The sequence below is a fragment of the Tenrec ecaudatus genome, chromosome 18 (genome assembly GCF_050624435.1).
Source record: "Tenrec ecaudatus isolate mTenEca1 chromosome 18, mTenEca1.hap1, whole genome shotgun sequence".
NCBI classification, from domain to species: Eukaryota; Metazoa; Chordata; class Mammalia; order Afrosoricida; family Tenrecidae; genus Tenrec; species Tenrec ecaudatus.
The window spans coordinates 12696844-12710217 of record NC_134547.1 but is presented as its reverse complement, the minus strand read 5'-3'; the positions used below and the strand labels follow the sequence as shown (position 1 = coordinate 12710217).

At 48.6% G+C, this 13374-nt stretch overlaps 1 pseudogene; it reads right to left on the bottom strand.

The window, feature by feature from the left end:
- Window positions 1–391: 391 nt before the first annotated feature.
- Window positions 392–894, bottom strand: LOC142432724 (thioredoxin, mitochondrial pseudogene; annotated as a pseudogene).
- Between the last annotated feature and the right edge of the window lie 12480 nt (window positions 895–13374).

Genomic DNA, 13374 nt, shown 5'->3' with positions numbered 1-13374 from the left:
CCATAAGGTTCTTTAAGACAGACCTACAGAAGACGGGAGAATGACCTATTCCTCTCATTGTCCCATTTTGTTTGGTTTTCATCACAAAATAGCAGCAGGAGAGACAAGGGCAGAGGAGGGCTGGGTTCTGATCAGAAAAGACTAAGGAGACATGGACCTGGGGCTCTAGCCTGAGGGTCCCAGGCTGGCCTGCTGCCTCCTGGGAGGACTGGTTAGCCCTGGAGTGTTGTGTCCAGGAAGATAGCTGGCCAAGGTCCACAGCGGGAACAGCACTTCGCCAGTGGATACCTCCGGCTGGGAAGCTCGCTGGACTCGCATGCCAGGGGCCAGCCAGGGGGAGCTGGCAATAGGGGGCCCGCCCTTGGGGCAGTCAGACACACCTTCCTGCTTGTCAGCCAATCAGTTTCTTCAGGAAGGCTTCCAAGTGGTCCTGGTCCTTGATGCCCAAGAACTTGTCCACCACATCACCATTCTTGATGGCCAGTACGGTGGGCACAGCAGACACCTCATATTCACTGGCGAGGTCTTTGAAGTCATCGATGTCCACCTTGGCCATCAGGACCTTCCCGTGCTGCTTGGCCATTGCCTTCTCTAGCCTCGGGCCCAGGATCTCGCAGGGGCCGCACCACTGTGCATGGAAATCCGCCACCATGGGGGTTTCACTGTTGCTGACTCAGTCTTGGAAATCAGGCCCATCCTGGACATTAAAGGAGGTGGCACAGGCTCTGGAGGCGCGGATCGTCCGGGCAGGGCTGCGTGCTGCTGCTGCCGGGCCACCAGGAGGGCCCTGTGGGATCTGGAGGGCCCCGGAGGTGAAGGGTGCCCACTGACCCTGAGGGGGCTTCCTGGGGATGATGGCGCTGGAAACCTCCTCAGGAGAAGTCACTGTGCCATCTCCCAGCAGCGCGGGTCCTCCCCGCCCACCAAGGACCAGTCGATGTTCTTCAGTAACATTTTACTTGCATGTGAGATCAATGACGCTGTTCTACAGTTTGAGCCTTGGGCCAGTCTTCTTTGGAAGGGCTACAAATATGGATCTCCCAGTCAGTTGGCCAAGATGAGTGAGTGCTTCCAGGGATTCATCAGTTTGTTGAAACATTTCATTGGTGTTCCATGTAGCATATGAGCAAGAACCAATGGGGCTGAAGGAAGAAGTTCAAAGTGCACTGAAGGCATCCGCCAAAAACACCATTCCAGGAATTAGGTAATGGTCAGGACCATGCCTATCAGATGCCTACCTGTCACAGGAAAGCAAGGATGGCATTAAAGGAGTAAATATATGGTGGTTCTCGGCCACCTTTCATTGAGGGTACTCTCAGAATTTAAGTTCTAATACTTAGATCCATCTAAGTATATCTAAGATCCATCCATCTATCTATCATCTATCTATCTATCTATCTATCTATCTATCTATCTATCTATCTATCTATCTATCTATCTATCTATCTATCAATAATATGTATGTTGTCCAGGGAGAAATCATCACAAAGTTATACTAGTGAGGACAATACAATGTTATCTGGTATATGCAACAAAGAGAAAAGAGAGGTAGGGCATGGAATGACATGTCATTAACACTATGTCTGACTGAGTCTGAAAGAGCCACACAAGGTAGAGCATGCCCCACATCGATAGTGTTTGGTCCTTTCAAAAGACAAAGTAAACATGAAACATACCTTTTCCAGGAGCTCTGGGGAAGGAATGGCGACGTGTCGGCTTGCGAACCACAAAGTCAGCAGTTCAAAACACCAATACTGTGATCCGAGTGAGCATGTTGCATAGCACCTGAAGCTCCTTACAAGTGACAGGTTGCTCGTAGCAGAGCCCATCCTAGAGGTGTTTACATTGTGCTAGGCCAAGTCACGGGGGATTGCTAGGAGTTCCACGGAGAATCCTGGCCCAGCCAAGTTGACACAACACCGAATCACTGGCCCTTGCCAAAAGATCCTTCAACAGTGAAGGTGGAGATGCTTCTGCTCCTAGCTACCAGGAAGTAGCTGGAAGTAGGCTAGTTTGCCGCCACCCGAAGGCATCAAACTGAACACAGTAGACGAAGCCACTGCTTTCAGATCATGGACCATAAAACTCCAATCCCGGAGTCAAGAAGAAACGCACCAAGTGAGGGGGTAAACCAGCTGCCTGCGCAGGAACCATTTCTGAACGGTGGGACAGCTGGGCGGGTGGGATGTGAACAGAATGTCCCAGCGAACTGAGGACATTCCAGACCCGTGGGATTGTGTCGACTTGGCTGGACCAAGAGTCTCCGTGGTTTGGCAGTGACAACATGGTGATCCCACACGGTGAAACCTGTGGCATTATTGGAACGATTGTAACACTTGGGAGTGTTTTTTTTGTCACACGCTGAGATGGTTCAAGAGCAAAAACAGTATTCCCAGCAAGAGCTGTGCACAGTTCCGAAGGGACAGGTGATGGAACCAGGTGGGACAAATAAAGGGACACCAGGTGACACTTAGTTTCCAATCAGATAAGGTATCCATCACCGTAACCCTTCAGTTCACATGACCTGGCCCCCTCTGCAGCAGGGCCGAGAAGTCCTCCCTGGGACACCACACCACCCTGGTGCGACCATCACAAAGCCAGAGACCCGAGAACTAGAAAGGCCAGACTCACTGAGCCATTTGTCCCTCCGCCTTTCAGTGAACCTCACATGTGTTTATCGTCCAGATTGGCACAATAAACTACCTACCTCAGCCACCTAGACCTCACTCTCTGGGACTCTGTACGCATCCCTTTCCTGTAATAAAACCTAATGATAAAGGGGGAGGGGGGACGGGAAGGGGGGGGAGGGATAAAAAGGAAAACGAGCAGATTCCAGGAACCCAAATGGAAGGTGAATTTTGAGAATGATGAGGGCGACGAATGTATAAGGGTGCTTTACTCAATTACTGTATGTATGGATTGTGATAAGAGTTGTATGAGCCCCAATTAAAAATTAATTAAATTAAAAAAAAACCTTAACGATAGGAACAGCATTTTCCTATAGTCTGTAAGTCACTTTAAAAAAATCATTAACCTCCCCCCTACCCGCCAAAATCATCAAACCCGATACCCATTGCTGTTGAATAGATTCTAACTCCCGGCGACCCTCTAAGGACAGAATAGAACTGCCCCGTGGGGTTTCCATGGCTATGGCTGGTATAATTTTCTCCCACAGAGTAGCTGGTGGATCACCCACTTTTCAGTTTGCAGTTTGTGGGGAACCGAGGCCTTGGAAGGATGTGTCCGTGGCCTGCTCCCAGGTCTCATGGCCACAGGGCTTGCCACGCCATCCCTGACTGTAGGCATGTCTCCGCAGTCCGAAATGTGGGGAAATGCGCCTCCGTACGCACTTTCCCAGGAGGGATATCTGCCCACCCCTCCCCTTCACCGAATGCTTGAAATGCGGAAGAGATGATGAAAATTGTCTCGTACCCATGCCTGACTCCTCACTCTTAAAGCACGCAGTTAAAGGATGCTTATCTCAAAGGACATTTGCTTCCCTGGCTAGTTATCCTAAGGAATGTTTGTTCCTCTGGGCTCTTCCATGTTGTGTGTTTCCTTCGAAGGAACTCCCTCAAAAAGCTTGGAATACCAAGATTCGGACGTGGCCTGTTTGTTCGACGTATGTGAATCACCAGAGGCTGGCGTGGCTCAAGAGCTGCCAAACCCCTTTGCTGAATAAAATCGGCACTCTTCTCCCTCTTCTTACGTCTTCTAAGAATGGAGTCGCGTCCACTGCACCCCCTTTTCTTCTTTAATTGCACACGCCGCTCCTTGGGCCCCTTCAATGGTGGGGCTAGACCCCACAGGAGTTGAGCATTAATCCTGGTTGTCACTTAGGGCCCTGAGATAGTTTATTGTGCCAGCCTGGCTGATAAGCACAAGTGGGATGAATTGAAGGGCGGAGAGATAAGTGGCTCTGTGAGCCTCGCCTTTCTTGTCTCTCGCTCTTTAATCATCGGACCAGTGTGCGGCTGCCTTGCTTGTTCTGTGCCTCAATTTAAAGGGCACACTACCTGTGGGACGCCTAGGCTGTGCACTGTGTCGCTGTAAGTTGAGGTCCCTTTAAGACCACACGATTGGCATTTACATCTCTGGAGCTGGGGACTGACAGTTGGTGACCTGCCTTGCTGTTTTCTGCCTGTGCTGGGATAGCCTAGCTCTCTCTCTCTACAGAGGACTACCTGAGGGTCCTCAAGACTTGAAGGACACGGGAGTGAGTCGCACTGAGCCATTTGTACTGGTTTATAATGTAACTGTTCATTTCTTGTATTATATATCTATTTATCTGTATATAATTTAACTGTTCATTTCTTGTATTATATATCTCTCTATCTGTTTATAATTTAAGTGTTCATTTCTTGTGTTATATATCTATCTTTATAAATAAATAAATAAATAATTATCAGCAATCCGGTTTTATCTCTCTAGAGAACCCTGTCTAACACAGGCACCTTTAAGAGGGTATAATCAAATGACTGTCCTCAAGTCCATTCTGACTCACAGGGACCCTACAAGAACGTAACAGGAAGTCTCAAGTTTGTCGCAAGCAGGTCAAAAGTGAGCGTAGAACTGTAAGTCCGAGGGGCTGGAAGGGAATCCTGTACTGATGAGCAGCCAGTCAGGATACAGGGTGTTGTGGGGACCCCTAGGCTTGCAGCTGGCACCCCGAGTCTTGGGTTGACTTCATTGACACTGGAATCACAACAATGAACACACACCTCTCAGTGATCATGAAGGTGACTCTGGGCAATGTTTCCATTTATTTGGTCCCATACCTAGAGGTCACCACAGAGGTCACACTCGGGGACAGGAGCAGAGCTTCTGCCCTCTGTACAAGTCTGGGTAGATACAGGAGTGTCCATATGTCTCGTTAAAGCATCACAGTTGCGTCTACACATTCCGTTTCCAAGAAGGAACAAGAACTTATTCCACCCCGGCTTTAAATGGCATCTACCACGGGCGTCTTCTGCAACTGCGGACTTGACTTTGAGAGAAAGGGGGGAGGCTTGACAGGAGTGTAACAGGAGCTAACAACAGCCTTTCTCAAACTCCTCCTGTTTTTAAGACCCCACCCGCCATAAATATTATTAACCCCTAACCTTAACAGGGTGAGTCCTATAGCATTCCTGTGCTCAGAGCCCTCCAGTGGGTCTCCTGATAACTCAGAGGAAGACCAAGGTCGCACATCGTGGCTGACCAGGTGTCATGGACAGCGCCCTGGTCAGCTCTGACCCCACCGTCACCTACCGCTTCGTATCCTCTCACTCTGGCCCCATCACGACCCTTGCTTTCTAGGTGGCTGCAGTAACCAGGCGTCCCAACCCTCACCACCTTGGAGAGAATGCAGCAACCCCAGTGAGTGATTTCTTTTGTTTTGGTTTTGGCAACGGTGGGGTTGCTATGGCTTGGAATGGAAGGTGCTATGCCGGCACAGAGGCTGGTAGGGCTTGGCTGCTAATCAAAGTCGGTCCTTGGCCCACACCCAGATGCGGTAGTGGAGAGAAATGTGGCAATCTGCTTCCCAGAAGATTGCTACCAGGAAAACTTGGGTTCTCTTTAAAAAGCAACCCCATTGTTGGGGGTGGAGGGTAGGGTGGTCACATTAAGACAGAAGGCCCCAAGGCCGAAATGAAAGGGTAGGTGGACCTTGACCTTGCATAGTTTCTTTAGGAGGGGTTCCACTCTTGCTGCCCCTCCAGCTTCCAGGCTGCCCGCATTCCCAGGCTTGTGGATGCATTAGTCCAATATTTGCCATCTCCTCTCCTTCACGGTTTCTTTCCTCTCTGCTTGGCGCTGGAATTAGGGCCCATCCAGGTGACTGCTCCTCCCAAGAGCCTTAATGACATTTGCAAAGACTCGTTTTCAGAGGAGGTCAGATTCACGGCTTTCCCGGATGAGGATTAGAGAGATTTTCTATTTTTTTCTTTTGTAGGCATTGCCTTGGGCATCTTTCAGCCCAGTATGCCAATCCACACAGAGGTCGGCTGGTATTCTAGAATACATTTTGTGGTTGTTTGGGATTTGTCTCCCCAGAGTAAAGTTGAAGTCCCACGTTTGGCTCACTATTCAATTCTCAGCTCCCATAACAGCGAAGTACACAAATACGTATCCGACGCGTATCCAACCTCATCCGTCGCCGCCTAGTCGGTTCTCACTCACGGGGCCACGTGTGCTACAGAGCAGGGCTGCTCCGTGGGTGGTTTTCTTGGCTGTTCATCTTCCACAGACTAGATCACCAGGCCTTTCTTCCACAGGCCACTGGGTGGGTTCAAATCACCAACTTTTAGGTAAGGAAACAAGTGCCTTTGTGCCACCACTACCTGTTGATGAATAAATAATAATAAACGTTCATTAATTATTGTAAATAATAACTACACTAATAAATATATAATAAAATGTATAATAAATAAATAAGCAAATTACACAGTGAATCTTTTTAAAAAATAAATCATCTTATTGGTGGCTCTTACAGCTCTCATCCATCAACTGTATCGAGCATATTTGTACAAATGTTGCCATCATCATTTTCAAAATATTTCCTTTCTGTTTGAGCCCTTGGTATTGGCTCCTCTAAAGAGAGAATCTATACACCCTGATAACAATTTCTATTTTTTAGTGAGCAAACAGTAAACTGAGTCCTGAAGTACCCTTCTGTAAGCATGCCGGCCTGCACCACACAAGTCTCCAGAGCTTTTGACACGTGTGTTAGAGCACAACCGAGATATCCGACAGTCCTTTCACCCAAATAACTCTCCCATGAAGCGCCCCGCCCCCCCTAGCTCCTGGCAACCAGGATCGATTTATAGCTCTTGACAGACTTGTCTTTTCCAGAAGGATGGATGAATGCAAGCACACTCTATCATCTTTGAGATGGAGTTCTTTCACCGGTGTGTAAGTCCGGGTTGACTAGAGAAACAAATTCATAGACACTCATATGTGAATAAGAAATAGCTTTATTTCAAAGAGCAATTGTATATTGAGAAAACATCCGGGCCCAGTCCGGATCCTTATAAGGGCTAAGTTCCTTATAGACTCCAGAGAAACAAAAGTCTATAAGTTCCTATAAGTTCTATAGGTCTATAAGTTGCTCTTCAGATGCATGCAGCCATGCAATGATGCTGGATGCAGGAAGATCACAGGCCAGTGGGTGGAAAGTCTTGTGGATCCAGTGGCAGTGGAAGCATCTCAGCGTTGACATGGGTCTCCACATGGCTCCTTCAGCTCCAGGGCTCTGGCTGCCTCAGTGTAGCTCTATGTGGCTTGTCAACAGGAATGTCTCTCAAGGAGAGTCTCTGGCCTCCAGTGAGATCTTTCTCTCTGTGGTGCTTCCAAATAAGGTTATCAAGCTGTGACCTGATAAACAGGCTAACTCCACCCCATTCACTCTTCACAGTCTCCAGTGGACACCAGGTGATGTAACGCTACCACCACCAGGAATAAGGCCTTTGAGATCCAGCCAAGTCTTTGTACATATCATTGCTTCCTTTTCATGTCCGAGTAGAACTCCACCGTCTGGATGCATCCGCGTGTCTACCCAGGGGGGTTGGGACTCCTACAAATGAAAAGGCTACAAACATTCATGTCCTACACTTGGGGCGCAGGACCTTTTTTTGTTTCTCTGGAGGATGTTCCCAGGAGTGAGCCGACTCTGTCCCTTCTATTATATACAGATGAACCGTTAGAACAATCTGCTTTGTGATTTTTCTCCAGAGTCATTTGCACCTCACAACCCACTTGGTCTTTCATGGACCCGTGAGCCCCTTGGGCCTAACTGATCTAGGAGGAAGAGTGTGGTTCTTCGGGGTCTGTATTCTAGGTAACTGGTGGGGGGCAGGTAGTCTCAAGGGGAGTTATCTCTGTTAGGGTGTCAGGGCAGAAGTCAAGCTGAGAACATCCGTACATAAGGACATGCCCTTACACAGGAGGGCCTTGCTCATTTGTGGGCATGAACTAGACATGCTGCTCTGAAGTACAGACCACATATGTGACCCAGGAGACTGGGTAGTCACCCCCAAACAAGGTACTTAGAGCACTGTGTCCTCTCCCTGTCCTCTCCTCACTGTGATGTGGGAGGAAGTCAACACAGGATGGAGGGCACACCCAAATTATACTGCACCTGTGACACACTCAGACTATACTGCACCTGTGACACACTCAGACTATACTGCACCTGTGACACACTCAGACTATACTGCACCTGTGACACACCCAGACTATACTGCACCTGTGACACACTCAGACTATACGGCACCTGTGACACACTCAGACTATACGGCACCTGTGGCACACTCAGACTATACTGCACCTGTGACACACTCAGACTATACGGCACCTGTGACACACTCAGACTATACGGCACCTGTGACACACTCAGACTATATGGCACCTGTGGCACACTCAGACTATACTGCACCTGTGACACACTCAGACTATACGGCACCTGTGACACACTCAGACTATACGGCACCTGTGACACACTCAGACTATACGGCACCTGTGACACACTCAGACTATACGGCACCTGTGACACACTCAGACTATATGGCACCTATGGCACACTCAGACTATACTGCACCTGTGGCACACTCAGAATATACGGCACCTGTGGCACACTCAGACTATACTGCACCTATGACCTCACCACACACTCCATAGTAACCATGGGGCAGCCATAGGAAGAACGGAGGAGCAATTCCTTTAGACCGGACACTCTACAAACACACTGCCTTTCAGTCTGTGCCAGGAACCAGGAAGGCCCTCCCACGCCTTTGTTGGACTCCCCAGTGGGGTTTTCACAGGCCCTCTCCCCACTCCTCTAGACGATGCTGGGGCTCTAATATATTCCCCAAATGACTCTGAGGGGCAGTAAACACGGCAGGTCTGCAGGTGGGTTGAGGTGCAGAAGATAGGGATTTCTGGAAATTTCCAGGGTGGAGGAGGGTGGGGATCTTTGGGAACTTCCAGGGTGGAGGAGGGTGGGGAGGCTAGAAACAGCTGGTGGTTGGTGCTGTGCCTGTGTGCAGACCAGGGAGCAGCTGTGGCTCTTTCACAGATGGGTAGTCCCTTATTCACACTCAAAAGAATCTTGCCTTTGAAAACCTGCAGGGGGCTGGGGAACTGGTTTAAAACACCTTCTGTGACACATCAGCATGTACTTTCCTGGTACATACCACGTCTAGGGTTCTTCATGCCTCTGGGTGTGGCTGCAATTCTGTGAGGATATAAAGCTGCAGCAAAGGTCCTAAACCTGGTCTTTGGCAGTCCCTTCAGCTGCCCAGGAGCCAGCTGCAGAAGCATGTTGGTCAGAAACTTCGGTAAGTCATCCCAGCCGGACGTCAATCCTGACCGTCTCTGCCTCCCTTCTATACCTCCAACTCCTAAACCTACTTCTCGCACCTCTGTTCAGTTGTGAGCCTCCCACCTTGGCATCTCCTCCCGTTCCCCATGGACTGCATCCCCATCTCTTTCCCACACTGCAAATTTCAGAATCTCAACTCTCGCCTGAGCCCTCCCTGCATTTCCGTATCTGTCCAGACCCTCAGGGTCAGTCTGAAAATCCACGCTGAGCTGCTGTCACCAGCAAGGACAGAAGTTCAGGATCGTTATCATGACCTTGGGAACCTGATCAGATACCTGCGTGACTCAGCATCATTAGAATTTGCCGTGGGAACTCAAGCTCGGCGAGAGACTGTATGCGGACAAATTCTTGATGCTCCTATTTAAGAAAATAATAATTTTATTGGAGGCTCGTACAACTCTTTTTTAATAAAAAATAATTTTATTGGGGGTTCGTACAATTCTGATCACAATCCATACCTGCATCCATTGTGTCAAGCACATATGTACATTTGTTCCATCATTATTCTCAAAACATTTGCCTTCTACTAGAGCCCTTAATATCGGCTGCTTACTTCCCCCTCCCTCCCCCCTCCCTGCTACCTCATGAACCCTTAAAATTCATAAATTATTATTATTTTGTAATATGTTACACTGTCCGATGTCTCCCCCACCCTCTGCTCTGCTGTCCATCCCCCAAGGAGGAGGCTATAGGTAGATTCTTGCAATCGGTTTGCCCTTTCCACCCCACATTCCCTCCACTCTCTAGGCATCGCCACTCTCATCACTGGTCCTGAAGGAGTCATCTGTCCTGGATTCCCTGTGTTTCCAGTTCCTATCTGTATCAGTGTACATCCTCTGATCTAGCCAGATTTGTAAGGTAGAATTGGTATCATGATAGTGGTGGGGAGGAAGCATTTAAGAACTAGAGGAAAGTTATATGTTTCATTGTTGCTACCCTGAACCCTGACTGGCTCATCTCCTCCCCACAACTCTTTAGTAAGTGGGTGTCCAGTTGCCTACTGATGGGCTTTGAGTCTCCACTCTGCACTCACCCACATTTACAATGATATGATTTTTTTTGTTCCTCGATGCTTGATACCTGATCCCTTCAACAGCTTGTGGTCACATAGACTGGTGTGCTTCTTCCATGTGGGCTTGTTGCTTCTGAACAAGGTGACCACTTGTTTATCTTCAAGCCTTTAAGACCCCAGATGCTATATCTTTTGATAGCCAGGCACCATCAGTTTTCTTCACCACATTTGCTTGTGCACCAAATTTATCCTCAGCAATAGTGTTGCGAAGGTGAGCATCACGGAATGCAGGATTAATAGTACAAAGTGTTCTTGTGTTGAGGGAGTACTTGAGTAGAGGCCCAGTGTCCATCTGCTACCTTAACACTAAACTATAAATATATCCACATAGATCTATTTCCCCACCATCATATATAAATATATTTACACATGTACATGACTGTATTTAGACCTATATGAATGCCTCTTGCCTCCTAGTTATTTCCTTTTACTTTCCTCTTGTCCCACTATCACACTCAGCCTTCATTTGGGTTTCAGTAATTCCTCTCAGTTACATTGCCCTCGATCAAGCTCTACCAGGCCTCATATACTTTCCTCACCATCGATTTTAGATCACTTGTTGTTCCCTTGTCCCTGGATTTGTTAACATCCACTTCCTTTCCCCCGCTTCCCCCTCTCCCACGCCCCCTCAGTCCTGTTGTTTTCTCCTCCAGATTGTTTATCCCGCCTACCTTATATAGATAGACATGCAGAGATAGGAATATGCATAAAAGCAAGTCAGAGCAAAACAAAGCAACCAAAGAAAATCAAACAACAAAAAAATCAAGGAAAACTGCCCCCCCACCAAAAAAGAGAAAAGCCTGTAAATAGTTATAGGTGTTTGTTGACCTTTAGGAGTGTTTGTCAGTCGAGTCTGATGGGGAGCCCCACCCTGGCCCTACAGTCTATTTTTGGCATTCCTTCGGGACTTTATTGCTCTGTTCACCTTGCTGTTCTATTGCACGCCCTCAGTGTTTCACCTCAGATCGGGTACAATTCCCTCACTGTGTCTCCAGTGTTGTCCCCAGTAGTGCTATGGGTCAGTGAGGGACATCGTGTCTCATGGTGGGGCTGGCCTTCTGGTCCTCTCTGTCCATTGGCTGCTCTGAGCAGGAATATTGTCCTCAGGGGCTTGGTGGGCCAGGAGATGTTCCACTTTTCCCCCCTCTCCCTTCATTTGCTCCTGTGTGCTCTGATCGGATCTGTCCCTCTCCCTGAGCTGTAGCTTCAGCGCTGTCCTCTGAAGTGATTTCTTGTGGGGGAAGGTGTGGGGCTGTCCACGTAGTTGGGATTGGGACCAGCCCCTCAGACCTCTCTGTTAGGTTCCTTGCTTCATGCCGGTATGTTGCATTCTCATCTTGGAGCGCTGGGTCCCTGTGCAGATATATTTTAAGAAGCCTGGGGGCCCAGAATTCTGGGGTGGAGGGAGAACTTCACATTTGTGTTAGAGATAAGTCCCCATCACATTCTCCTATTTAATATTATTCCCCACTATATCCTCCCTTATTACTGCTGCCTTTGAGTTACCTCTTAGAGCAAGCACGTGGCTGATTGCTATCTAGACAGCAGCTTTACCTGTAGGAGCAGACATGAGCTATTGCTCTCGCTGCTCAGGGGACAATCTCTCCCCTTACCTGCCCCCAGCACTGGTGTTAGGTTACTCCTCCCGTGAACTCATAGATCTTTAGGGTTAGGGTGCCACCCACTTTGTTACATATATAGTTACCTGTAATTAGGAGGGCTTGCATGCCCCAAGAGTATATAAGCTTCTGTTGGAAATATAATCTCTCTCTGCTCAGACCTGGCTCATGAAGTCATGGCTGAGGTGAGACCTTGCATGCTTTACCTTGTCTGCTGTGTCTTTAATTTACCCCTCAATTACACACCCGTCTTTGGTCTATTCAGTTGGGGGGGGGGGGCTGGCAGCCCACAATTCCCTTTTTACTTCACAGCTGCTGTCTTTACTTTGGAACACCTGGATGGAGACTCAGAAGGAGTTCACAGGTGGGGACAGGTGTAGTGAGATGGAAGAAGAGGTGCAGTGAGAAAGCAGTAGGGTGGATGGGAATGGGCTCTTCCAGAGACCTCAGGCTGGTCTTTGGAGCTCACTCCAGCTCTGAGCTCCGCAGGCTCTGGAATGTGGCTGTGCTAGCTGGTGCCCAGATGTCAGGATGCAATCTACAATCTCTGTGGTGGGGCTATGGCGAGAGGACCATCCCATACCTGAGCTGGCCCTGACTCTGTGGCCCCAATGCCACATTCATCCAGTGTGTCAAGCACATTTGCACATATGCCGTCATCATCATTTTCAAAGCATTCTCTTCCCACTTGAGCCCCTGATATCAGCTCCCCATTTTGTCACCTTCCCTTCCCCGCCCATCCTCCCTCATGAACCCTTGATAAGTTATAGATTATTATTTCCATATCTTACATCGTCCTCCGTCACCCCTCAACCATTCTTCCATTATTCATCCTCCTGGGAGGGGGTTCTAGATTGATCTATGTGATGTATTCCCTTTCCTCCCCCCACACCCTCCCCTAATCTTCCTGGTATCTTTACTCTCCTTCTTGACCCTGAGGGGTTTATCTCTCCTGGATTCCCTGTGTTGTGGGCTCTTGTCTGTTATAGTGTGCATGCCCTGGTCTAATCCAATCTGTAAGGTAAAACTGAGGTCATGATAGTGGGGGGAAGAAGCAACAAAGAGCTAGAGGAAAGTGATGTGTTTCATTGGTGCTATACTGCACCCTGCTGGCTCATCTCTTCCCTGTGACCCCTCTGTGAGGGGATATTCAATTGTCTACAGATGGGCATTGGGTCTCCACTCCATGCCTCCACCACCTATTCACATTGGGTATGGTTTTATTCTGGGTCTTAGATGCCTGATACCTGATCCCATTAACACCTTGTGATCACACAGCCTAGTGTGCTTCTTCCATGTGGGCTTTGTTGCTTCTGAGCTAG